The sequence below is a fragment of the Nuphar pumila genome, chromosome 9, assembly GCF_984573655.1.
Source record: "Nuphar pumila chromosome 9, dmNupPumi1.hap1.1, whole genome shotgun sequence".
NCBI classification, from domain to species: Eukaryota; Viridiplantae; Streptophyta; class Magnoliopsida; order Nymphaeales; family Nymphaeaceae; genus Nuphar; species Nuphar pumila.
Window position 1 is genome coordinate 89,436,142 of NC_143257.1, and position 27,424 is coordinate 89,463,565.

Sequence of the window (27,424 nt, forward strand, 5' to 3'; positions counted from 1 at the left end):
TCACTTCGTTTTTCAACAACAAGAGGCCAGTTAAGAAGCTAGCAAAGGTGACAGCAGAAGTCGCCAAGCAAATTTCCAGGATTTCGAAGTGCTTCATCAAGGCAGCTTCAAAGAAAGGTGAGACATCAAAATCAAATCAGAAGACAATCACTGCTGTATCAAACATCTCCATTTTGGATTTGACTCTTACTTCCCCGGAACATCAGCAAGTTCTAAATGACTTGTTGAGAAAGATCAAGGTCAAGCCAAGCACAACCCCGCAGGATATGGCACAGATCGTTAATCAAGTTATGACGAATGCACCAATTACCTTCTCAGATAAGGATTTGCCAAAACCTCATACATATCACAACAATGCTTTGTATATAGTGGTGCGGACCAGGGGCATGATTGTCCCTCATGTGCTTGTGGATGGAGGCAGCAGCCTCAACATCTGTCCAGAGATGACGACCAAGGCCTTAGGTCTCAAAGAAGAAGAATATACCCCAAATTCGATAACAATCTACGATTTTGATAACCATGGGTAGACGACCAAGGGGAAGATTTTTCTCGAGATTTTCATCAACTATTTAGTGCATATCGTCCTATTCCATGTGGTCAATGTGCTGCCCACATACAATCTTCTGCTGAGGCGCACTTGGATTCACAATGCAAAAGTTGTTCCTTCAACCCTTCACCAATGCGTCAAATGGTTGAAGGGAGACATGATTACCACCGTTCTGGAAGAAGATCCGAAAGAGAGACTTCTGCAGCCGATGATTTCCCGTCCTACATTCACTGCTGACATCCCAAGCATTTGGGAAGTCGATCAGATCAATTTGAGTGACAGTTTGGATATGCTAAAGCTGAAGGAAGTCCAGCCAACAGAAAACGTTACCGCAGTGATCCAGCGGCAGGGACCTCACTTCTTCAAGCTGGGTGGGTGCCTCATTTGTACTTCTTTCAAAGATCACCCTCTGTTCATGCAGTTCTCAAAAGCCAAGAAAGGGTTTGATCTTTTGATGAAGCATGGCTACCAGCCCTTCAGGGGCCTTGGTAAGAATGAGGACGGCATGATAGAGCCAATCAATTCCGCTCGGCATGTTACTGGTGCAGGTTTGGGTTTCACCGGTCAGTCATCAGGCAGAGGAACCACCTTTATCAGAGGAGCAGAGTGAAGACAATGCCTTTATTTTCTATTTTCTTTTCCTTTTTCCTGTCATCCTGTAGGGACAACTCCGTCCCAGTTTTTCTTTCTTCATCGAGGTTATCTGTAAATATCGAAGTTGTTGTTTTCAGCCTTAATCAATCAAATGAAATTTTGATCTTCTCTTCACATCTTGGCGTATATGATTCTTTTCTTATATCTTTTGTCTATATCATCATTCTTTGTTTCTGTACAAAAAGCTATTTTTGAATCTCTTACCTTTTTCTCAAAAACCTTCTTTGCACTTTTCAGGATTGCTGAAATTATGGCTCCTAAAATTCTCAAAAGACACGTTATCAATTCCAATTTTTCTCAAAGTAAATCCAAACCAGCCAGAATCTGCAAGGCAAAGGCAGGGGCAGGAGTCAGCAAGATGGCAGAGCAGATTGAAGAATTAGTAGAGTTTGACTCAACGATTCAAGAATTGCCAGTATTCAGAAGCAGGATGAACTGTCACCTTTGGTGCAGGATCCGACAGAAGATGTCAATATTGATTCAGAAGATGACCCAAAAATCCTCAAGATTGGCTCCAACTTAAGTTCAGATGAGAAAGAAAGGCTCATCTATTTCCTCAAACAACATCAAGAAGTCTTCGCTTGGACTTATGAGGATATGCTAGGCCTGGACCCCAAGCTGGTCGAGCATCATCTTGTGCTGAAACCAAATGTCAAGCCAATCAAGCAGAAATTAAGGAAAATGGATCCCCGCGTAGCGCCACAAGTTAAAGAAGGACTTGAGGACTTGTTAAAGGCAAGATTCATCCGAACCATTGATTACCCAGACTGGTTTGCAAACATCGTACCAGTTCCCAAGAAGAATAGCAAAGTTCGGATCAACATCGATTTCAGGGATCTAAACAAAGCCACCCCAAAGGATGATTATCAACTTCCCAACATCGATCTTTTGATCGATAGCACGGCGGGCCACTCCATGTTTTCCTTTATGGATGGATATTCAGGCTACAATCAAATCAAACTGGTCACTCGTGACCAGTCAAAAACTTCCTTTACCACACCTTGGGGTACATTTTGCTATACAGTCATGCCGTTTGGACTCAAGAATGCTGAGGCAACCTATCAGAGAGCAATGAGAGTTATTTTTCATGACCAGATGCACAAGAACATGGACGCCTATGTGGATGATATCCTAGTCAAGTCTAAAGAAGGAGAGGATCATCTCGATGCTCTCGGCCAAGTTTTTGAAAGACTTATCCTTTACAAGTTGAGACTCAATCCGCAGAAATGTGTCTTCGGAGTAGAGTCAGGCAAACTGTTTGGTTTCATGATCAGCAAGAAAGGCATAGAGGTGGATCCTACCAAGGCAAAGGAAATCATTGATATTCCACCTCCCACCAATCATAGAGAGCTGCGGAGCCTTCAAGGTTGCATTCAGTTGATTTAACGCTTCACCTCCAATTTGGCCATGAGATGTGAGCCCTTCAATCACTTGTTGAGAAAAGAAGTGAAATTTGAGTGGGGACCAGAATGTCAGCTTTCATTTGAGCGCATCAAGCAGTATCTCTTCAATCTACCAGTTTTAAAGCCACCAGAATTGGGAAAGCTACTTCTCCTATACATTTCTGTCAACCAGAATGCTTGCGGCGGATTTCTTGCACAGTATGATGAAGGCAGCCGGATAGAACATGTCATCTACTACATGAGCAAAACCTTCATCGACTATGAGAAAAGATATTCTCAGATGGAAAAGACATGTCTAACTTTAGTATGGATGTGTCAGAAACTGAGACATTATCTGCTGGCCTCAGAAATCAAAATTTTATCAAGGTTCAATCCTCTTAAGTACATCCTTGAGCAGCCTTTTCTTACCGGACAAATTGCAAAATGACAAGTCCTCCTGATGCAGTACGACTTAGAGTATGTGTCTCAGAAGTCAGTCAAAGGCCAATCTATAGCAGATCAGTTGGCAGACTTTCCATTGTCAGAAAAGATCAAGGCAGAAGATGATTTTCTTGATGATCGAATCTATAGCGTTCGAGAATCTCTAGTCTGAACCCTGTTTTTTGATGGAGCCAGAAATATGTCTGGTATAGGGATTAGGATCTTGTTAATCACTCCTGAAAAGGAGATGATCTCTTATTCCCTCAATCTTAGCTTCCAATGTACTCACAACATGGCCGAGTACGAAGCTTTGATACAAGGCCTCAAGATTCTGCAGAATTTTGATGTCAAAAGAGTACATGCCTTTGGTGACTCATTGCTTGTTGTTAGTCAAGTTAATGCTGAATGGCAGGTCAAGGATTCAAAATTGATTCCCTATCAGAAGATTGTCTTAGCTCTCATAGGAAACTTTGAAGAATTTCAGCTCAAACATGTCAAGAGGGAATACAACCATATCGCAGATGGTCTAGCCTGTCTGGGCTCCATTTTGTCGTTCAAAGACAATGAATCATGTCGTTCCTTCAAGATTGGCAAACTTGATCAACCTGCCTTCATCTCAGCTGAGCAGGTAAACCAAGGCACTCAGAAAGAGAAACCTTGGTACCAAGACATTAAAGAATTTATCGAGACTGGTGAATTTTGTAAACACCCCAAAATTTTCAAAACCTTTATAAATATTCCCCTTTTGCCCCCAGCTCCATCTTCTAAGAAAATCAAAGCAATTTCAAAACCAAATTTCAATTATTTTTCAGATTTTCTGGATTAAATCCCATGTTGATATATCCAACTCGATTTAGGATCCGGACCCAGTGTTTAAAATCCAAATCTGAGCCTTGTTATTCAGCTTACAAATTGAAATTATAAAAATACCAAAAACATTTTTTTGAATGGCTCAAACGGCTCATCCGGTATACATTTGGATCCACTATCTTATATTTTCTCGATTCGAGGTCCAAAACTCAAATATCATCTCAAATTCCAGATCCAAATTCACTTTCTAAAGAATTTTTCAAAAGAATAGACTCGAATTCTCAAAAAACCCCTCTTTTGTAAATATTTCTCAAAAATACAAAAAAAATAGTTTTAAATCTTTGTTTTCTCATAAATTTTAGGGTTTTATTCCCAAAATACAAAAAAATATGGAAAAACAACCAAAAAACCAAAAAAATCGAAAAAACTATGCGAAGAATGAGTAGTTTTTAAACTTTTAAAGTTTGTTTTACTAAAAAACTCTTTTTAAAAAAACCACTTTATGAAAAATTGTTTTAAAAGGACCTCCTTTTTTAAAAAAGGAAAAATTTGCAACGGCTGATTCACGAGCTCCTGTTCGCAGGTTCGCTCTCCACCCATCTGCCTTGGATCTCCTCTCCCTCCGTTCATCTTCAACCGCTTCTCCTCTCGAGCCTTCCATTCTCCCTTTAAGAAGAGGCCTCCAAGCCTCTTCTGAGGCATCCATCTTCTTTGAGTAACAAGGCATTGACGATCCAACCAGCCAAGCCCATCGAGCATCACTCATTCACCCGATTTCCTTCTCCCCTTCCTCCATCCCCTGTTTCTTCCTTTCTAGCTCTCTCTTTTGGTCGATGGAAGGAGGCTGATCTATTTTTCAACTTTCGGAGGAAGTATTACCACTCGGCCAAGCAAACAAGCATCGGTGTTTTCTCTTGAGTCGAGATCCAGCGAATCAGGTAGGAGTCCTCTCCTGCTTTTCTGAATTTATTTTTGCTCCATTAACGCACCTCTTGCAGTATCGATTTGCTCATGGCAATTTCGATATGCATATGTGCAATATTACCAGAATAATCACATTCCAACATTCTTTCTTTGCTTTTTTATAATTTCTCTGGTTTACGCGATTAGAATGTATGTTCGTTCGGCACCCCCCTTTTTTTCCTTTTTCCTTCTGTTGTTCTGTCTTTTGAAGCTTCGTTGATTTCATTACAATTAATTTTGGCTTTGTCTGTTATGCATTGTGGTATTTGTTTCATTTCTTCTTGATTCAGTGGATTTATCACCTCATATAGTCGTTTTTGTCCTATGCATTTACGATTTAGGGAAATCAACTTTTCGTTGGTGTTTCCTATTGAGAATCCATCGCATCTTTTGAGGTGGTTCGCATCCATGACAATATCACCTGCTGGTAATCGGTGATGTCCTGTTATGACATCACCGGCTCACCTGGGCATTAAAAATCAAGGTCATTAGTTTTATAACCTTCTTTTTATCGATTGGTGGTTTTTTAACATCTGTTCATATTAAGTCTGATAACCCATCACTAACATCATCACTATGGTTGTAAATCTGCATTACCTGTCCATTGAATCCTATTTTCAGCATTTTTTTTTTGGTTTCATATTTTACAGAATGTGCAAATCCCTCAGTTGAACATTGATTCATTTAGCTTCTGGTTTATTCTGCGTCATGTGTTACAGCGTCTGTTCATTTCCTTTTTTTTTTTAGAATATTTCTGGGTATGCACTTTACTGTCTCACCTCTAATCATCCCCCTTCAATCCATATACTTTGTTTGAATGCCGTAATCGCTAAATGCCCTGATTTAACTGGCCTCACTGAATCTCTCATGTGATGAGTGTGCTCCACATATTCCTGCTGAATTGAATCACTTTCAAAGCCTGAAATAGTTCGATTCACAACAAAATTAGTCACATCCACATGCATACCCAAGTGCTGGTAAGGATTGACTCTGACATATGTGCTACGGATGGTCTTTTTGTTCACTTTATTGATGAAGTTATGAGAATTATTTAACCTTTTGAAATATTCTGATTGTTCTCCAGCAATCAACTTGTAAAATCCACTCGTGGCCATGTACTCAAAGTGTGGAAATAAGGTTTTCTCTTAAATTAGTGAGATTAATTCTGTTTCATTCAATACTTTGATATCTGCAAACGTTCAAACCAGGAATCATGAAGAAGCTCTTAGTTTGTTCTAACAGATAAGGTCTGCATTATAATCACCTCCCTTCCACTGGCGCACTGGGTGTGTGTGACACTTGCTCGATAGACCAGAAATTCTTTAGGCAAACATGGCCATACATATGTTGATTAAATCTGGCTATGAGCAGAACTTCTTCACCATTTATGCCCATTGTGGAAGTTTATCTTCTGCAGAGAAGATATTTGAAATCATGGCATTTGAAAGAGATACCATCTCGTGGAATGCTGTGATCACAGAGTATGAGAGGCTTCGCAAGGATAAAGAAACCTTTGAATTGTATAAAAAGATGCATCGTGCATGGGTGTCAGCTAACAATCTCACATTTGTCCTCATTTTGAGTTTGGCTGCATCATTAGATCAAGGCAAGCAGTTTGAGGCTTGTGTTGAAAAATCTGGATTTTATTTCCAACAATGTTCTCTTGATCATGTACATAAAGTGTGGAAGAATAGGTAATACCTTCAGGATATTTGTTAATATGAGCAATCAAGATATTGTGGCCTGAAAGGCAATAATCTCAAGGTTTGTACCACATGGTCCAGAAAAAGATGCTCTAGATCTTTTTAACGAAATGCAGAGTTCGGATATCGAGTTTGATCAAGTAACATTGGTAGGCATTCTTTCAGCTTGCAATCATGTTGGCCTGGCATAGGAAGGCCGAAGATTTTTTTTTGAATCCATGAGTAGGGATCATAACATCGATCTCCTGCTAGAGTCCATTTTGTTGTCAGTGTCCATTTACTAGTGGGTATTTAACTCCTGTGTATCCTTTTAATGCACTTCAAGTCCCCCCCCCCCCAACAACACTTTCATTACACATCAGCACCTGTACACACCCTTCACCATATCTTATCACACTCATCATATTGTCTTATGCATAACTACATCTGTTACATCTATCCATCCCACATAAAAAAAATATATATCATATGCCGTATTGAAAAATTTTGCTGCTAAAAGTTAGTCAATGGGGTTAACTGCTGATAGAGAGGGGTTAGAATAGCTGGAGAAAGTTTCTTTGGATGTCATGGTTCGGAGATCAGCAACCTTTTGATAGTTAGGTGTGATGGAACCCATACTTTATTCTCCATGTATTTGGTAAAAACTGTTGTAAGGATGATCATGCTGTCATAAGTGAGCAACCATTATGGGAGCATGGTGAACTTATGCACTCTAGCGCATTACCAGTCATAGTAATGGTTCCCTTTTGAAATCAATTTACCAAGGGTCGATTTTCTATGAGCCATCAACACACAGTAGACTAATTTACTACCAAGTAATTCATCAATTTTGCAGCAAATTAGCTTGTTGTAATTAATTTACAGCAGTTCACAAACGTTGCTACTCGTGGACTGTGGATTAATTTTCTGAATGATTGTGTGTACACTCCATCCATCTGCTGCTATCATTTCACTGCATCCCTACCAATTACCCACTCACTCCCTACACTTACCTACTGCAGCATATGCATTCATACCAGCACCTTCTTCGTGGCACTTAGTATTATACAGCCACATCACCTATATTAGCAGCACCTTCCTGCATACCTACAGCAATGCCAAGGCATTGCAGGTCCCCTCTTGCACTCACCTCACAATACTTCCCTGTACATCGACAGTTGGTCTCAATGGTGAGTATCCCAAGTAGGTTCATAACAATGAATGTCATACATTATGTTGTATATGCCTTATTCACTGTAGGCATTTGAGTCAATGGATTGTAAGGCACTTTTTTTTTCTTTTTTTAAGCATCTACCACTTCATTCCAGCCATTGTACTTCATTACCCTACACTTAGGCGCCATCCATATTTTGCAAAAGGATACATTTTCATACAATTAGCATTAGTTTAAACATTGTTTCCCAAGGTTACATGTATGTAGGCGTTTCTTCCTCAAATTTGAGCCATATATTTAGGAACATATGTGCATACATTTTAAATTTTCTCATTAATTTAGAATATCCCATATGTATTCCAAGATATATCTTCTCACTATTAAATGCATTCTTAATCTTAATACAGCCTTTTAACATCTTCTCCCATTTCGTATTTTGCTAACTTTTCTCTTTTGCAGAAAATATACATAAAATATCATTTCCTTTTTTAGGAGTTGTAATTTCCATTTCAGTACCAGAGATGTAATAGCTAGATTATAATGAGAGGTTTACATTCCTTGTATTAGATTAAAATGGATGAGCATGTAAATATCATTTGTTTTAGCATTTTCCTTTGTTTCTGAAAATTCACAAATGGGAACATGAATGGCACGTGCATCATTCTAATAGGAGATGATTAAATTCTAAGTTGATGATTTGCATCAATGGCCATAGTCAGGATGTGGACAAGACTTAGGATTTTCATCTTTTATGGAATAACACTGGATCTACACTAGACCCCTCTTCAAAAATCATCATATTTTCAATATTTTCTTCTTTTATCAGGGTTTAAAATTAAAATTAATTCAAAATATATATCAATGGCCATAGTCATGATATATTGAGAGTTAATTTCATTTTAAACTCTATAAAATCACCAAAATATGTTTTATTCTTCACCTGAATTTAAATATGATTATTATATAATACATTCAATGACCATAGTCAGGGATGTATTATATCTTCAATCTTATTTTAATTCACTTAAAGAATGAAATATGCTTTTCAAATCCAATTTCAAAATTCTTTAAATTCATTCATCATTTAGGATAGAATTACATCATGTTTTCAAAAAAATTCTTTTTCAAAATCCAAGTGATTTCCTTCAAATATCTTCTTCACTTCTCAAATTCACTTTCTAAATTTAAATACCATCTTCAGATTCTACATTTAAATTCAAAGTCCAATTTGACTTTGGAATTTCAAATTTATTTCTATATTCAAAATCCAAGTTCCAAACAAAATTCAAAACAACATCTCAAAATTCAAATTCAAAGTTCAATTTATCTTTGAAATTTCTGATTCATCTTCTGATTTCAAAACTCAAGCTTCATCATTAAGTCTTGATTCTCAAATTCAAAATCAAAAGTTTTAAGATTGATTCAGAATCTCAAAATTTGATTCTTTTCTAAAGTTTTAAATTCAATATGGGTTTTCAAAACCCAGATCCATCTTCAAAAGTCCAATTTGGGCTTTCTAAATCCAAAAGTTAGAACCCAATTTCACTTTGGACCCAGATTCTGAATCCAATTCCATATTGGATCTCAGACTTCAGATCCAATTCCATTTAGGGTTCCAGAATTCAACTTTATTTTGGATCTCAGACTTCGGATCCAATTCCATTTAGGATTTAGAATTCAACTTCATTTTTGGATCCCAGACATCAGATCCAATTCCATTTAGGATTCAGACTTTGGATTTGAATTCCATCTTGAATCCCAGATTTCAAATCCAAAGCCATTTAGGATGCCAGATTTTAAATACAAATTTATCTTGATTCCCAAATTCCAAAAACCAATTCCATTTCTCATTATCCCATCTTGATCTCTTAAACAAACTCAATTTGGATTTCTCAAATCTCATTCTGATTTCAAACTTCGAATATAGTATTTAATTTCATTTCAAACATTCATTTCCTCTCCCAAAACTGGGTTCAAAATCCAAAATTCAAAGTCCATTTCTGACTCTGAAAACTTCATTTTCTTCTTCTCTCATCGTCAAATCATTCTTTTCAAATTCAAGATTTATTTTTCCCAACTCTGATTATTTCAAAGACTTAGAACTTTAAAGTATCTTTCCTGATCTATCTCAAGTTCTAAGTTAAATTCAACTATTCAGAAATCATTTCTTTATTCCATCATCATATTTTCACTTGAAAAATCTCAGATTTCCAAAAATGTTTTCTCAAAGCATACATTTCTGCATTTACATTACACAAGCATGATTTTTTGTGCATTTTAGATTTAGAGTAAATTCTTAGATAATATTTAGGCAAAGCAAAAAGGCATAAATTCGATCCTTGGTTCGATTACCCCTGGTAAAGGCGCCAGGAACGGTCGAACCTCGTACCGACGAGCGAGCCCCGTCTCCTAATTTTTTTCGCAAATATTTCAAAATAGAGGTGAGTTATTTTTTCAAATATCTTCAAAATTAAGGTCAAGTGAGACCCCGCAAAAGAATTCCTCTCTCTTTATCCTTTTCTCATTCTCTCTTCTTCTTTTCTATCTTTTATTCCCCTTCAAAAAGGGAATAGAGGTTAGAAAGGCGAAGAGAAAGGAGAAGAGGAACGAGAGGACAAATTTTACGATGATCACAGTTTTGGCGACCGTGATGGGACTCATCTTCGTCCTGTTGAATCTATGCTTTTGCTTTGCTTTCATATTATCTAAGTCTTTATTCTATAAACGTCAGCTTCATTTCCATGCAAAACTTAGGAGCCTAGACTCTGTCCTAGCTGACATAATGCATATAAGATTTAAGTATGGTTTGGTAGGACCATATTGAGGAGATTATTACATGCTCACATTAGACTTAGGTCCGGAATACAACTCTCCTCAATTCTAGGGATTGAATGTAAACAATATATGCAAGTGTATGCTTCTTTTCATTTAAATCTATCTCTTTAGGACTTGCATTAGAACCATCTGATTTCTTGCATGTTGAACATGTTTTTTGAAAACATCCCTACCTATATTGTGTCGGTCTTCACGTTGCTGGGCTGTCTCACTAAACCATAGTTTAGGAGAGAGCCTCACAACTGGACCACTAATTTGGGTTTGCGCTCCCCTACCACGTACCTAAGGGCCATAGTCTGAGGTATATCGATAGGTGCTCAAGGATGTTGGGAAGCCTTTGACTTAGAACTGGAGAAATATTTCTATGCCATGTACTTCGAGCTTCGGCTTGGGTATATCGGCATATCTTGATTGGAATTAGATGATCTAAACCTTAGAGTTAGGATTAAGGTCCTATAAGCCATTTCAAATATTGCATTTAGAGTCAGCCTTTAGGGAGTGCTGTGTGCGCATCCTTGTTTGTGCAGCTTTGGTCATGCGATGTTTTTCATATTCTCTTATATATATGTATCAAACCTTTTCAAAAACTCTGGGTATATTATTCAAAACTTTTCCTTATTTTTCAGAAACCCCAGGTGTATATTTTCCTTTACCTACATTTCTTTTCCCTTTTTAGATCAAATTTTCTTCAAAAACCCTGGAAAATTCTTTTAAAATTTCCTCGTTCTTTCAAAAATTTTCAGGTCTGTATCTATTCTTCAAGAGTCTAACCATAAGTCTTGCATTCTATCTGATTTTCTTCATTCTTCTTTGTCCCAGTATCATTTCGATGGCGTCCAATTCTCTCGATGTTGTCTTTCCCAGAGATCATGTCTGATATCAAATACAGGATGGATCCCCGGATCATCGGGTCATCCAATCTCATCCCTTCTTCCCTCGGTGGTATTATTCTTTGTTTACCACCTTCCCGCGTATGTTCCCAAACCACTTGGATGACTGTGGATTAGAGATGGCATCGGCAGTGGGCAAGCAAACCATCAATGAAAGTCTGATTCAGGCTATAGCAGAACTGTAGAATCCACGTACTTGCACATTCTGGTTTCTATGGGGAGAGATGACTCTACTGATGGACGAGTTCAATGATATTATGGGATTGCCCGAACCATCTGGTCAGCCAGATGATCCTATCGAGCAGCAATTCCTGATCAACATCAAAGGGGTAGATGTTCGAAAAGCTTTGGTCAGAGCAACCAGGAGCAGATCTTGGCCTCTCACTGAGATCAATGGAAATAAGTTCATTGACCTGTTCAGACTCTATCGCAAATACGGAGCTTACGAAGAGGTCGACACCTTGTCCTGAGCAGCAAAAGACAGAATTCAGCATGCCATGATCCTATGCACAGTGGGATTAGCTTTCTTTCAAGACGGTCAGAATTTCATCGATGTCAGAGTTGCCCAACTCTTTCAAAGATGGGGAAGCAAACAGACCCGTCAGCTTTCAGTCTCTATGGAAGCCTTGGCTTTTCTTTACCGAGGCTTGGCTCGTTTCGCTCTAGGGGAGACCATTCTAGTGGAAGGATGCACTTATGCTCTGCAGTCATGGTTCTTGCGACATGTGCCATCAAAGGCCAGTTCCTTCAGATTCAACAGTAAGAAGTCGAAGTCTGTCATTCAGTATCGAGCCTTGATCAAGAAACTGCATCAGGAGGAGATCGTTTGGGATTACTTTGACAGGCGAGAATCAGTTCCTCGCTACACTTATGCTCACAACAAATGATACAGATTGCTTGGCCCTTTCTTCTGTGTCGATTATCATCCAGAAAGATGTCTCAGATAGTTTTCGCAGTGGCAGGTTCACGCCAACATTCACTTCCCGATGGATAACATGCCAGAGTTCAATCTGCAGTCGGATCAGTGGTCTGAGGCATACCATGTAACCAAATATACTTGAGATTCTTTCATTGCTCTATCTGTATTTCCTGGATCAAATATATCTCCTGAATATCAAGAGTGGTTGCAAACTGTCTGCCCGCCCTCTCTTTGTCTTTGAATTTATCATCAATAAAGTTACTTTTGTTCTACTGAAAAACTTTTTTGGCCAACTTTTATTTCTTTTATTTTGTTTTATAGCACAAATGGTCACGATTCTGGTGACGACCCTATCCCTGGTAAATGGGGAATTCCTCCTACTTTTCTTCAATATCTTTTATCATGGTTGACGACCTCACCTAGGTAACAGGGCACATTTCTTCGTTATCATAAAATGGTAACACAATTATCATAAGTCTTGTGATGACCCAATCTCGGGTAATAGGATAATCTCTTGAATATGTCTACCAAAACCCTTCATTCTTTTCTCAAAAATTATATTTTTCAAAAAAAAAAAATCATACTCTAACCATTCCCTTATTCTGCAGGAGAACTTTGGCATCACAAAATGGTTCAGACTAGGACTGGCAAATAGACTGTTCAGCAGCACAATGATAGCGAGAAAGAAGAAATGAGTTATCCTAGGTTGTCTAGGAGACATAATTCAGAAGAAGAAAGTGATATTGATCCTGCCATGTACAAAGTGTTCCAGAAAATGATGTAAAAAATGATGGCTGAACAGGCTAAGGCTGGTCCGAAGAAAGCCATAACTAAAAGCAAAATCAAGAAGAAGCTCATGAAAAAGCATATCAAGATCAGTAAGCAGAAAGTCCAGCGTGACAACACCTTAGAGGACTCAGAGTCAGCAGAAGAAAACTCTGAAGAAGAAGAGCAGTTGATATATATCCCAAAGCATTTGCGACAGTCTAAGAGGGCAGTTGAAGAGCCTATATCAGTAAGCAGACCCAAGTACGGGGCCCCCGCAGAAGATCCAATCCAAGCACTGACCAAGATAGTCAAGGATCTGCAAATCCGAGACAAAGGAAAGAAATCATACACCAGGCAAGACTTCTATCTCGGATTGGAAGGGGATAATAGTTTGGAAAATCTCCCCAAAAAATTCATTAAGTTTGATGGGACCGGTGATCCCAAGGCTCATCTGGCCATGTTTTTTGCAGAATGCACCAGATTCAACGAAGATAACTGTGCTCTCTTTTTATGCTTCCCCCGGAGTTTAGAAGGCATAGCTGCCAAATGGTATGCCAAGCATGTCAATCCCATTGAATTAAGGGATTTCGACAAAGTTGTCAACATGTTTATTGAATGTTTTTTGTTCAATACAGAAGCTCTCCCTACGCTCAATCATCTATACAACCTCAAGCAAGAACCCAACGAGAAGGCCAAAGATTTCATCCACAAATGGAGAAGTATTTGTAACAAAATAAGGAATCCCATTTCTAAGGAACATGCCCTCCAAATTATCCTCAACAACTTCTCACAACCTTTGAAAAGTCTCATTTTTTCATACCCATCCAAATCATTCATTGAGCTGACAGAACGAGCAGAATGACTCGAAATGGGAGTGGAGAGTGGAATATATGAAGGCATCACTCTGGCCAAAAATATCCAGGATCAGAAGAAGGCACATTTTACCTACTCGGTCGATGCTCCGGGCGACAATCATGGCAGTAGCAGCAAGAACGACAATAGAAATGGCACGAAGCCTGATCAGAACAGAGAAAGAAAAGAAAAGTACTTCAAGAACAATGATAAGCCTCCCTCGAGCGGTCCTCAGCAAAAAGGGGATCTTCAGGAAAAGCCTAAACACATAAATTGGAGCTGGGATCGAAAATTTACTTCTTTGGACCATCCTATGGAAAAAGTCCTGGAATACTTAGTGTCCCATGGAATGATTAAACTTCCCAAAATTGCAGATCCACCAGTGATCATGGGAAGATTCAAAGAGCAGTATTGCAAATTCCACAGGGCGATGGGACATGATACAGAGTATTGCTTCGTCCTGAAGCACTTGATCCAGGACTGCATTGACAAGAACATCCTCATAGAAGAAGAAGAGGAAGGAAAAATGGAAATCTTATCAGCTCTATTCCCAAACCATTCTGCAGCAACCATTTCAGAACACTCATTTCTTCCACAAAGCCATATATGTCCATGCTTTAGTGAGGATATAAGTCTCCAGCATCAGGTAATGGTTCTGCATCGGGACCATCCTACATCCCAGAAAATGAACTCGTCAGTTGAGAGCAAAAAGAACCAAGGTTTTCCAAAAAGGTTCATTAAAAAAGAAGTCTTTGCAGAGGAAGTAGAAACCTCTAAGGCAGCCAAAGAGCGGGCCAATATTCTCCATAAGCCAATCATGGCGCTCTCCAACATTTCAATCCTAGAATGAATTCATGATTCCCCCAAGCATAAAGAGGTGCTAGACAATCTATTAAGAAAGATCAAGGTGAAGCCAGGCACTACGCCAGAAGATATGGCACAGATCGTAAACCAAGCAATGACCAACGTGCCTATCACCTTTTCTGATAAGGACTTGACAAAACCTCATTATTTCCATAATAACAGATTATACATCGTGGTAAGGACCAGGGGCATGACTGTCCCACATGTGCTTGTAGATGGAGGCAGTAGCCTCAATATTTGCCCAGAAATGACAGCAAAAGCCTTGGGATTGAAGGAAGAAGAATACGCGCCTGATCCAATTACAATCTACGGCTTCGACAATCATGGACAAACTGCCAAGGGCAAGATCTTTTTGAAAATTTTCATCAACTATTCGGTGCATACAGTCTTATTACATGTTGTCAATGTGCCGCCAACCTATAATCTTCTATTGGGACGAACATGGATCCACGATGCTAATGTTGTTCCATCAACCCTCCACCAGTGCATAAAATGGTCCAAGGGAGGAATGATTACCACCATTCTGGGAGAAGATCCCAAAGAAAGGCTGCCACAGCCTATGATTCCCCGTCCAACATTTACAGCGGACATTCCAAGCATCCGAGAGAGTGATGAAATCAACCTCAGCGAGAGTTTAGCAATGCTGAAGCTGAAAGATGTCCAGGAAGAAGAAAATATTGCGGCCACGGTCCAATGGCAAGGACCCTGTTTCTTCAAGTTGGGAGGACGTATCAACTACACTTCCTTCAAAGATCATCTCTTATTTCCTTAGTTTTTCAAAGCCAGAAAGGGATTTGATCTGCTGATAAAACATAGGTACCAGCCATTCCGGGGCATGGGAAGAAACGAGGACGGTATAGTGGAGCCTATCATTCTCGTTCAGCATGCAGATAGTTCAGGGTTGGGGTTCACCGACCAAGCTTCTAGCAAGGAAACAATATTTGTCAGAGAGACCAAATGAGGATGATGATGCCTTAGTTTTCATGCTTTTCTGTTCTTGTATCTTAGTTAATCTTGTAGGGACAACACAATCCCCATCTTTTGTCAATCTTGTAAATATCTTATTTCCAATCAATGAAAAGTTAATCTTCTCTTCATATTTGGGCATCTATCATTCTTGTTTATCTTGTATGTGCCATTGTTCTTTGCTTTTGAACTAAAAGTTCGTTTTGGGCTTATACTTTCTCTTAAAAACCTTTCTTGACGTTTCAGGACCATTAAAAACTTAACTCCTGAACCGATGAAGAAATTTATTATCAATCCTAAATATTCCCAAAAGAAATCAAAATTGGCAAGGATTCCTGAGATAAAGGTCAGAGCAGAGGGCAGCCAAACAATAAAGCAGACCGAAGAGCTGGCAGAATTTGATTCAACTATTCACGAATTGCCAGAATTTGCTCGTATTCAGAAGCAGGATGAACCATCGTTCTTGGTTCAAGATCCAACAGAGGATATCAACATTGGTTCGAAAGATGATCCGAGAATCCTCAAAATCGGTTCGAGTCTAAATGCAGTTGAAAAAGCAAGACTCATCCAATTCCTTAAGCAGCATCAAGAAGTATTTGCCTGGACTTATGAAGATATGCCAGGATTAGACCCCAGGCTGGTTGAGCATCGACTCAAGTTGAAAACAGATTTCAGACCAATCAAGCAGAAACTGAAGAAGTTAGACCCTCGAGTTGAGCAACAAGTCAAGGAAGGACTTGAAGATTTGTTAAAAGTAGGCTTCATCCGAGCCATTGACTACCCAGATTGGTTAGCAAATATCATGGCAGTTCCTAAAAAGAACGGAAAAGTTTGGATTTGCATTGATTTCCGGGATCTCAATAAGGCTACCCTAAAGGATGATTATCCACTCCCCAATATTGATCTTTTGATCGATAGCACAGCGAGCCATGCCATGTTTTCTTTTATGGATGAATATTCAGGCTATAATCAGATCAAGCTGGCCGTTTGTGATCAGTCAAAAACTTCATTTACTACACCATGGGAAACCTTTTGCTATACAGTCATGCCATTTGGGCTCAAAAATGTCGGGGCAACCTATCAGAGGGCAATGGCCGTTATTTTCTACGACTAGATGCATAAGAATATGGATGCATATGTAGATGACATTCTGGTCAAATCTAAAGAAGAAGAGGATCACCTCGATGCTCTTGGTTAAGTTTTTGAAAGACTCATTCTTTATAAGTTGAGACTTAATCCTCAGAAATGCGTTTCTGGAGTAGAGTTCGGCAAATTGCTCGGCTTTATAATCAGCAAAAGAGGAATAGAGGTGGATCCGGCTAAAGCAAAAGCAATTATTGGCATGCCACCTCCAACTAATCTCATGGAACTGGGAAGCCTTCAAGGGCGTATTCAGTCTATTTGCAGATTCATCTCCAATTTGGCCATGAGATGTGAACCTTTCAATCATTTGCTTAGAAAATGAGTAAAATTTGAATGAGGATCTGAATGCCAACTCTCGTTTGAGCGCATCAAGCAGTATCTTCTTAATCCACCAATTTTGAAGCTGCCAAAATTGATGAAGCCTCTCATACTATATATTTTTGTCAATCAGAATGCCTGTGGTGGATTCCTCGCACAGTATGAAGAAGGCAGCCTGATAGAGCACACCATCTACTATGTGAGCAAAACTTTCATTGATTATGAAAAGAAGTATTCTTATATAGAGAAAACTTGTCTAGCTTTGGTTTGGATGTGCCAGAAATTGAGACAGTACTTGTTGGCATCTGAAATCAAATTCCTGTCAAAGCTTAATCCTCTTAGATACATTTTTGAACAACCATTTCTCACTAGACGGATTGCAAAATGGCAAGTCCTTCTAATGCAATATGACTTAGAATATGTTTCTCAAAAGTCAATTAAAGGCCAAGCGATCGCAGATCAGTTGGCAGATTTCCCTCTGACAGAAAAAATTAAAGCAGAGGATGATTTTCCTGATGAGTACATCTATAATGTCCAACAACCTCCAGTTTTGAACCTATTCTTTGATGGCTCTAAAAACATGTCTGGCATAGGGATTGGAGTCTTGTTAATCACTTCAGAAAAAGAAATGATCCCTTATTCTCTTAAACTTGGTTTCCAATGCACTCATAACATGGCCGAGTACGAAGCTCTAATACAAGGCCTCAAAATTTTGCAAAATCTCAATGTCAAGAGAGTGCATGCCTTTGGCGATTCATTACTTGTTGTCAGTCAAGTTAACACTGAATGGCAGGTGAAAGATTTAAAATTGATCTTGTATCAGAAGATCGTCCTAGCTCTTGTGGACAACTTCGAAGAATTTCAGCTCAATCACATCATAAGAGAGCATAATCAGATAGCTGATGGCTTAGCCAGCCTGGGCTCCATTTTATCCTTCAAAGGCAGTGAATCATGTCGTTCTTTCGAAGTTGGCAGACTTGAGCAACCTGCTTTCATTTCAGCCATGCAAGTAAACCAGGTTGATCAGAAAGAGAATCCTTGGTACCAAAATATCAAAAATTTCATTAAGACTGGTGAATTTCTACCAGAAATGTCAAAAAGGGAGCAACGTGCAATTCAACGTATGTCTACCTGTTATTTCATTCTTGCCAATATTCTCTACCGACGGGGGTTCAGTTCCGAGTATGCGAGACGCTTAGACAAAGAAGAAGCTATGGAAATTATCCAAGAGGCACATGAAGGGATTTGTGGTGGCCATGTTGGCTGTCAAACTCTCGTCAAGCAGATCATCCAAGCAGGGTATTACTGGAAAACCATGCAACAGGACTGTCATCGATTTGTGAAGAAGTGCGTCAAGTGCCAAATGCACGCACCCTCAATTCATGCACTGGCCACATATCTACAATCAGTTGTTTCTCATTGTCCATTTTCTATGTGGGCGTTTGATGTCGTAGGTCAGATTACTCCTTCCGCTTCCAACGGCCACAAGTATTTTTTGGCCGCTACAGAGTATTTCACCAAGTGGATTGAAGCCATCACTCTACGCACAGTAGAAGGCCGCCATGTGGTTTCTTTCATTCATAGGAATATTCTTTGCCGCTTTGGCATACCACATGACATTGTTTCAGACAATGGAAGTCATTTAAAAAATGAGAGGATGAAAACATTTTGTTCTAAATTCAAAATTTGCCATCACTTCTCAGCTCCCTACTATTCTCAAGGGAACGGCCAAGCAGAGGCTACCAATAAGATTCTGATCCGCATTTTGGAAAGGACCGTGAAAACAGGTCGAGATTGGCATGAGAAAATTCATGATGCACTTTGGGCATATCGAACCACCATTCGGACTCCGACCAATGTCACTCCTTTGAAACTTGTTTATAGAACTGAAGTAGTGTTGCCTCTCCATGTCCAAAAGCCCGCTCTCAAATTTGCTTCCCTTATAGAATTGCCACTTGATCAATATCAGCAGTAGAGATTGGTGCAGCTGTATCTACTAGATGAAAAGAGGCTCAAGGCAGTAGAGCATGCTCAAGCTTATCGTCAGAGGGTAGCTCGACACTATGCCAAGTTCATCATTGAGAGAAAATTTTGAGTTAACGATTTGGTGCTCAGATCGACAACTCATCTCAAGCATCGACCACGGGGCAAGTGGTCACCCAATTGGGAAGGCCCTTATGTCGTTAAGGAAGCACTTCCTCGTAATTCATATCGTCTGATTAACGCAGATGGGGTGGAAATGCTAGATCCCGTCAATGCTCTGCATCTGAAGAAGTTCTATACCTGAAATATTCATTCTGGCTTTTGTACTATTCAAAGAGATGTTTCAATAAAACAATGATCTTCTATCAAATCTCACATTCTTTTCCACAATACTGGGGCATTTTATTTTGATTTATAATTGTCTTCTTTCATCATATGCAGGCAGGATTAGACAAAAATTTATTTTCTCATATTCTACTAATTTTCAATTGATCTGGGGATCTTTATTAATCTCATTCATTTGGTTCATTTCTCAAATTTAATCCATTTTTTATTAAACTATTGGCAATTTTTGTCAAGTTTTAGCAAATTCTTCGTCTTACCAATCTTTATTTCTAAATTACCCTTTCAGGTTAACGGATAAACCTGATGCCTCCTTTCAATGAGGTATTCTTTTTATTGTTTCCCCTATTCAGGATAAGGGGATAAATCCTGAAAGCAGACCACATACGGTTAAAACTATGATGGCCCATTAATTTTCACCAAGGATCTTTGATGTCTAAATTCTTTTTGAAAATCTAGCTCATCTTCAAAACTCAGTCCTCGCACTGGTTATTTCTCTAACTTTTCAAAATCATATATTGAGCTCATTTGAAGAATCCAGTCCTCGCACTGGTTACTTCTCGAAATTTTCAACTATGCATTGGGCTCATTTGGAAAATCCGGTCCTCGCACCGGTAACTCTCTAAATTCAGTCTTGTGACCAAAGTCTTCCCTTCTACAAAATTCAAGGGCTGACTTAAACTTCCCAAAATTTAATGTATTCCAAAAGATCCAGCTCCCACTGGTCATATATTCCAAAAGATCCAACTCCTACTGGTCATATATTCCAAAAGATCCAGCTCCCACTGGTCATATATTCCAAAAGATCCAGCTCCCACTGGTCATATATTCCAAAAGATCCAGCTTTGACTGGTCATGTATTTCAAAAGATCCAACACTCGTTGGTCATATATTCCAAAAGATCCAGATTTTGCTGGTCACGTATTCTGAAAAGAACCAGCTCCCACTGGTCATGCATTCCAAGAGATCCAGCTCTCGCTGGTCATGTATTCCAAAAAGATCCAGTTCTCATTGGTCATATATTTCAAAAATCCCAGCTCACGCTAGTTGAGCTCCCAAATTAATTCTCTTCACAATCAAACCTTCAGATTTTAATTTCTCAATTCTATCAGTTCTTAACCTCTGGGTTGTAATATTTTTAAAATTTCATCATTTTCTCAACCCTCGGGTTATAATCTCTCAAATTTCAATCATTTTCAAAACCTTCAGATAAAACCTTTTCAATCAAATCTAGTTTTTTTATAACTGGTCGGGATTTCAAAATCCAATTTTTCATAACTGGTCGGGATTATCAAAATCCAGTTTTTCATAACTGGTCGGGATTTCAAAATCCAGTTTTTAATAACTGGTCGGGATTTCAAATTCAGTGTCTTCACTGGTTGGGATTTCAAAATCCAGTTTTTCATAACTGGTCGGGATTTCAAATCAAGTTTTTTCATAACCGGTCGGGATTTCAAAATCCAGTTTCTTATAACTGGTCGGGATTTCAAAATCCAGTTTCTTATAACTGGTCGGGATTTCAAAATCCAGTCTCTTATAAACTGGTCGGAATTTAAAAAATCCAGTGTTTTCACTAGTCGCGATTTCAAAATCCAGTTTTTTTATAACTGGTCGGGATTTCAAAATCCAGTTTTTCATAACTGGTAGGGATTATCAAAATCCAGTTTTTCATAACTGGTCGGGATTTCAAATTCAGTGTCTTCACTGGTCGGGATTTCAAAATCCAGTTTTTCATAACTGGTCAGGATTTCAAATCTAGTATTTTCATAACTGGTCGGGATTTCAAAATCCAGTTTCTTATAACTGGTCGGGATTTCAAAATCCAGTTTCTTATAACTGGTCGGGATTTCAAAATCCAGTTTCTTATAAACTGGTCGGGATTTCAAAAATCCATTGCTTTCACTGGTCGGGATTTCAAAATCTAGTTTTTTTATAACTGGTCGGGTTTTCAAAATCTAGTTTTTCATAACTGGTCGGGATTATCAAAATCCAGTTTTTCATAACTAGTTGGAATTTCAAAATCCAGTTTTTCATAACTAGTCGGGATTTCAAATCCAGTGTCTTCACTGGTCGGGATTTAAAAAATCCAGTGTTTTCACTAGTCGGGATTTCAAAATTCAATTTTTTCACAACTGGTCGGGATTTCAAATCTAGTGTCTTCACTGGTCGGGATTTCAAAATCCAGTTTTTGATAACTGGTCGGGATTTCAAATCCAGTTTTTTCATAACTGGTCAGGATTTCAAAATCCAGATTTTCATAATTGGTCGAAATTTCAAATCCAGTTTTTTCATAACTGGTCTGGATTTCAAAATCCAGTTTCTTATAACTGGTCGGCATTTCAAAATTCAGTTTCTTATAACTGGTTAGGATTTTAAAATCCAGTTTCTTATAACTGGTCGGGATTTCAAAATCCAGTTTCTTATAAACTTGTCGGGATTTCAAAAATCTAGTGTTTTCAATGGTCGGGATTTCAAAATCCAGTGTTTTCACTGGTCGGGATTTCAAAATCTAGTTTCTTATAACTGGTCGGGATTTCATAATCCAGTTTCTCATAACTGGTCGGGATTTCAAAATCCAGTTTCTCATAACTGGTCGGGATTTCAAAATCCCGTTTTTTATAACTGGTCGGGATTTCAAAATCCAGTGTTTTCACTGGTCAGGATTTCAAAATCTAGTTTCTCATAACTGGCCGGGATTTCAAAATCCAGTTTCTTATAACTGGTCGGGATTTCAAAATCTAGTTTCTCATAACTGGTCGGAATTTCAAAATCCAGTTTCTTATAACTGGTCGGGATTTCAAAATCCAGTGTTTTCACTGGTCGGGATTTCAAAATCCAGTTTCTTATAACTGGTCGGGATTTCCAAAATCTAATGTTTTTTCATAAGTCAAGTTTCTCAAAGTCTAATCTTTACACCATTCTCCTAAATTGCAACTAAAGGTCTCATTAAAATCTATATTGAGTGATTATTTCACAAAAGAATTCTGGAACATTGTGCCAATTTGCTAAAAACATTTGTTGATTCCAATAATCTGACTACACGAAAGAATTACCGCAGATTACCTCTAGTATTTTTCCAAAAAAAAAGGGTGAAACTTTTTGTGAAAAAGGGATAAAATTCAAATCTTTTCCTTGTTGATCAACCAAAAGGATGAAAGAAATATCTTTGGTATGATTAGCGAAAGAAATATTCAATGATGTTGAAAGGTCAAAAGCGAATTTGATATTGATCATGGCTATGACGCATGTTTAAAGATGACTATCTGGCAATCAGGCAGTGGAAAAATCTTGAGCTATAAAAAGAATCCACTCAATCCATGTCTTCTCAACCATTCAAGCTGCAATCAAATATCTGCAAAAGGGATCTCTCAACTGTCGTCAAGATGAACACAAATAGGCGAGCTAGACCCCCGGGACCAAAGAAGATTTGGATCATCTTCGAGATAAAGGAGTTTTTGAAGGATCCTTCCAGGGAAAGTTCAGATCACCATCGAGATGAAGGCGAGTGTGATGAACCTACCGACAAACCCTAAAAGATATTTGATTTCTGCTATCATCTAAAGACCTTTTGAGCCAATAACATCAATAGAATTCTTGAGATAAAAGAAGGATTGGAACATCTCCAAGATGAAGGAGTTTGTGACATACCCTTTCCCGAAAAAGAGAGAGAAGTCAGCACATCTCCAAAATAAAGGATAATGTTAAAAACTCGAGAAAGTTCAATGACTCAAAAAGAGTGCAAAAGATCATCATGGGAAAACACCTAGATATCAAACTGCCAAAGTTGTCAGGAGTCATCTTTTCTCATGCGAAATTCCTTTATCAGTATCTTCTCACTACTTGTTTTTATGAAATTAAGAATATTTCTTCTCTTCTCATATCAAAGAAATGGATATCTTCCTTGAAGAAAATCATCAGCACTAAAATTTTGAATTTGACTCTTAAAACCGAGGAGTTAACCTCGTTGGGAGAAATACTCTAGGAAAAAAAGGGAATATCTTTTTGCACATACGTACACATTTTTCAAACGTTTGAGTCAACTATAATTTTATCTTATTGGCAAAATTTTCTAGCTATACCAAGAATGAAATAAAAATTCAATATCCATTTTGATGCAACCTAGCGTTGTTTATATCTTTCCAAAAGAGCTGCCTCCTTCAAGAGAAGTATCTCTTCTTGTCCCATCACGGTTTTCTCATTCAAGCATTATGGTCGTTCCCACTCAGGTTAAGGGTCAAACCTGGATTTTCTGCGAGAGGTCATCCATTTCAAAAGCTATTTCAGTCTCAGCAATGAGACGCCCAAGATCATCCCTTTTTCCAAGCTTTAGGGAACCCCATTTTCTCCTTTCGCGAACTTCTTTCAGATTTGTTCGTCCAAACTCCGAAGATCCCATTATGATTTCTTCGTCTGAGGATTCCATTTGGTCGTCCCCTTCAGGTTAAGGGTTAAGCCTGAACCTCGTCCCACGAGGTAGCTTCCTTTTTCAGGTTTGGGTTAAAACCTAAATCTCGTTCCAACGAAATTCCTCGTTTTGACAAGGTGTTTTCTTCCAATCCCATCATGGTTCTTCCCATCGAAGAACCCATGCTTCATATATCCATCCAGGATAGGATTCTACTCGAGCTTCGTCTCATGAGGCATTTTCCAAAAATGCCCCATCGAGGTCCTCATGTATTCCTTCTCATTCAATTCATCTTGATATATCTTCGTCCCATCCAGGTTAAGGGCTAAACCTGAGTCATTCCAAAAAGTTGACCTTGTCTCACTCATAAAAGACTGGATCAAAATTCTGATTTCTCACCATTTCAGGATCTTCATCCAAAGCCCTATCACGATTTCCTCATCTTCTATTATTTAGTCATGTCATTTTCGAAGATTTCGTCTCCCTAACACCATGGAGGGTAAGGTGTTAAGCCTAAGAAGTCATATTTTAAAAATAATTCTTCCACACCCAATTCAGATCTGCTGACTGGGGCATTTTTCAAAATTTGGAGTGTTTTTTTTTTCACTGAGCTCGGCTTTCAACCGACTCAGTAGCAAAGAGGGGCATCTGTAAACACCCTAAATTTTTCAAAACCTTCGTAATTATTCCCCTTTTGCCCCCGGCTCCATCTTCTGAGAAAATCAAAGCAATTTCAAAACCAAATTTCAGTTATTTTTCAGATTTTCTGGATTAAATCCCATGTTGATATATCCAACTCGATTTAGGATCCGGACCTAGTGTTTAAAATCCAAATCTGAGCCTCGTTATTCAGCTTACAAATTAAAATTATAAAAATACCAAAAACATTTTTTTGAATGGCTCAAACGGCTCATCCGGTATCCATTTGGATCCACTATCTTATATTTTCTCGATTCAAGGTCCGAAACTCAAATATCACCTCAAATTCCAAATCCAAATTCGCTTTTTGAAGATTTTTTCAAAAGAATAGCCTCGAATTCTCAGAAAACCCCTCTTTTGTAAATATTTCTCAAAAATGCAAAAAAAATAGTTTTATATCTTTGTTTTCTCATAAAATTTAGAATTTTATTCCAAAAATACAAAAAAATACAGAAAAACAACAAAAAAACAACAAAAAAACCAAAAAAATCGGAAAAACTATGCGAAAAATGAGTAATTTTTAAACTTTTAAAGTTTGTTTGACGAAAAAACTCTTTTTAAAAAAACCACTTTATGAAAAATTGTTTTAAAAGGACCTCTTTTTTGAAAAAAGGAAAAATTTGCAACGGTCGATTCACGAGTTCCTGTTCGCAGGTTCGCTCTCCACCCATCTGCCTTGGATCTCCTCTCCCTCCGTTCATCTTCAACTGCTTCCCCTCTCAAGCCTTCCATTCTCCCTTTAAGAAGAGGCCTCTAAGCCTCTTCTAAGGCATCCATCTTCTTTGAGTAGCAAGGCATTGACGATCCAACCAGCCAAGCCCATCGAGCATCACTCATTCACCCGATTTCCTTCTCTCCTTCCTCCATTGCCTGTTTCTTCCTTTCTAAATCTCTCTTTTGGTCGACGGAAGGAGGCTGATCTATTTTTCAACTTTCGGAGGAAGTATTACCACTCGGCCAAGCAAACAAGCATCAATGTTTTCTCTTGAGTCGAGATCCAGCAAATCATGTAGGAGTCCTCTCCTCCTTTTTTGAATTTATTTTTGCTCCATTAACACACCTCTTGCAGTATCGATTTGCTCATGGCAATTTCGATCTGCATATGTGCAATATTACCGGAACAATCACATTCCAACATTCTTTCTTTGCTTCTTTATAATTTCTCTGGTTTACGCGATTAGAATGTATGTTCGTTCGGCACCCCCCTTTTTTTTCCTTTTTCCTTCTGTTGTTCTATCTTTTGAAGCTTTGTTGATTTCATTACAATTAATTCTGGCTTTGTCTGTTATGCATTGTGGTATTTGTTTCATTTCTTCTTGATTCAGTGGATTTATCACCTCATATAGTCGTTTTTGTCCTATGCATTTATGATTTAGAGAAATCAACTTCCCGTTGGTTTTGCCTATTGAGAATCCATCGCATCTTTTGAGGTCGTTCGCATCTATGACAATATCACCTTCTGGTAATCGGTGATGTCCTGTTATGACATCACCGGCTCACCTGGGCATTAAAAATCAAGGTCATTAGTTCTATAACCTTCTTTTTATCGATTGGTGGTTTTTGAACATTTGTTCATATTAAGTCTGATAACCCATCACTAACATCATCACTATGGTTGTAAATCTGCATTACCTGTCCATTGAATCCTATTTTCAGCATTTTTTTTTGTTTCATATTTTACAGAATGCGCAAATCCCTCAGTTGAACATTGATTCATTTAGCTTCTTGTTTATTCTGCGTCATGTGTTACAACGTCTGTTCATTTCCTCTTTTTTTTTGTTAGAATAGCCTTGGGTATGCACTTTACTGTCTCACCTCTAATCATCCCCCTTCAATCCATATACTTTGTTTGAATGTCGTAATCGCTAAATGCCCTGATTTAACTAGCCTCACTGAATCCCTCATGTGATGAGTGTGCTCCACATATTCCTACTGAATTGAATCACTTTCAGAGCCTGAAATAGTTTGATTCACAACATAATTAGTCACATCGACATGCATACCCAAGTGTTGGTAAGGATTGACTCTGACATCTGTGCTACGGATGGTCTTTTTGTTCACTTTATTGATGAAGTTATGAGAATTATTTATCCTTTTGAAATATTCTGATTGTTCTCCAGCAATCAACTTGTAAAATCCACTCGTGGCCATGTACTCAAAGTGTGGAAATAAGGTTTTCTCTTAAATTAGTGAGATTAATTCTGTTTCATTCAATACTTTGATATCTGCACACGTTCAAACCAGGAATCACGGAGAAGCTCTTAGTTTGTTCTAACAGATAGGATCTTCATTATAATCACCTCCCTTCCACTGGCGCACTGGATGTGTGTGACACTTGCTCGACATACCAGAAATTCTTTAGGCAAACATGGCCATACATATGTTGATTAAATCTGGCTATGAGCAGAACTTCTTCACCATGTATGCCCATTGTGGATGTTTATCTTCTGCAGAGAAGATATTTGAAATCATGGCATTTGAAAGAGATACCATCTCGTGGAATGTTGTGATCACAGGGTATGAGAGGCTTCGCAGGGATAAAGAAACCTTTGAATTGTATCAAAGGATGCATCGTGCATGGGTGTCAGCTAACAGTCTCACATTTGTCCTCATTTTGAGTTCGGCTGCATCATTAGATCAAGGCAAGCAGTTTGAGGCTTGTGTTGAAAATTTTGGATTTTATTTCTAACAATGTTCTCTTGATCATGTACATAAAGTGTGGAAGAATAGGTAATACCTTCAGAATATTTGTTAATATAAGCAATCAAGATATTGTGGCTTGAAAGG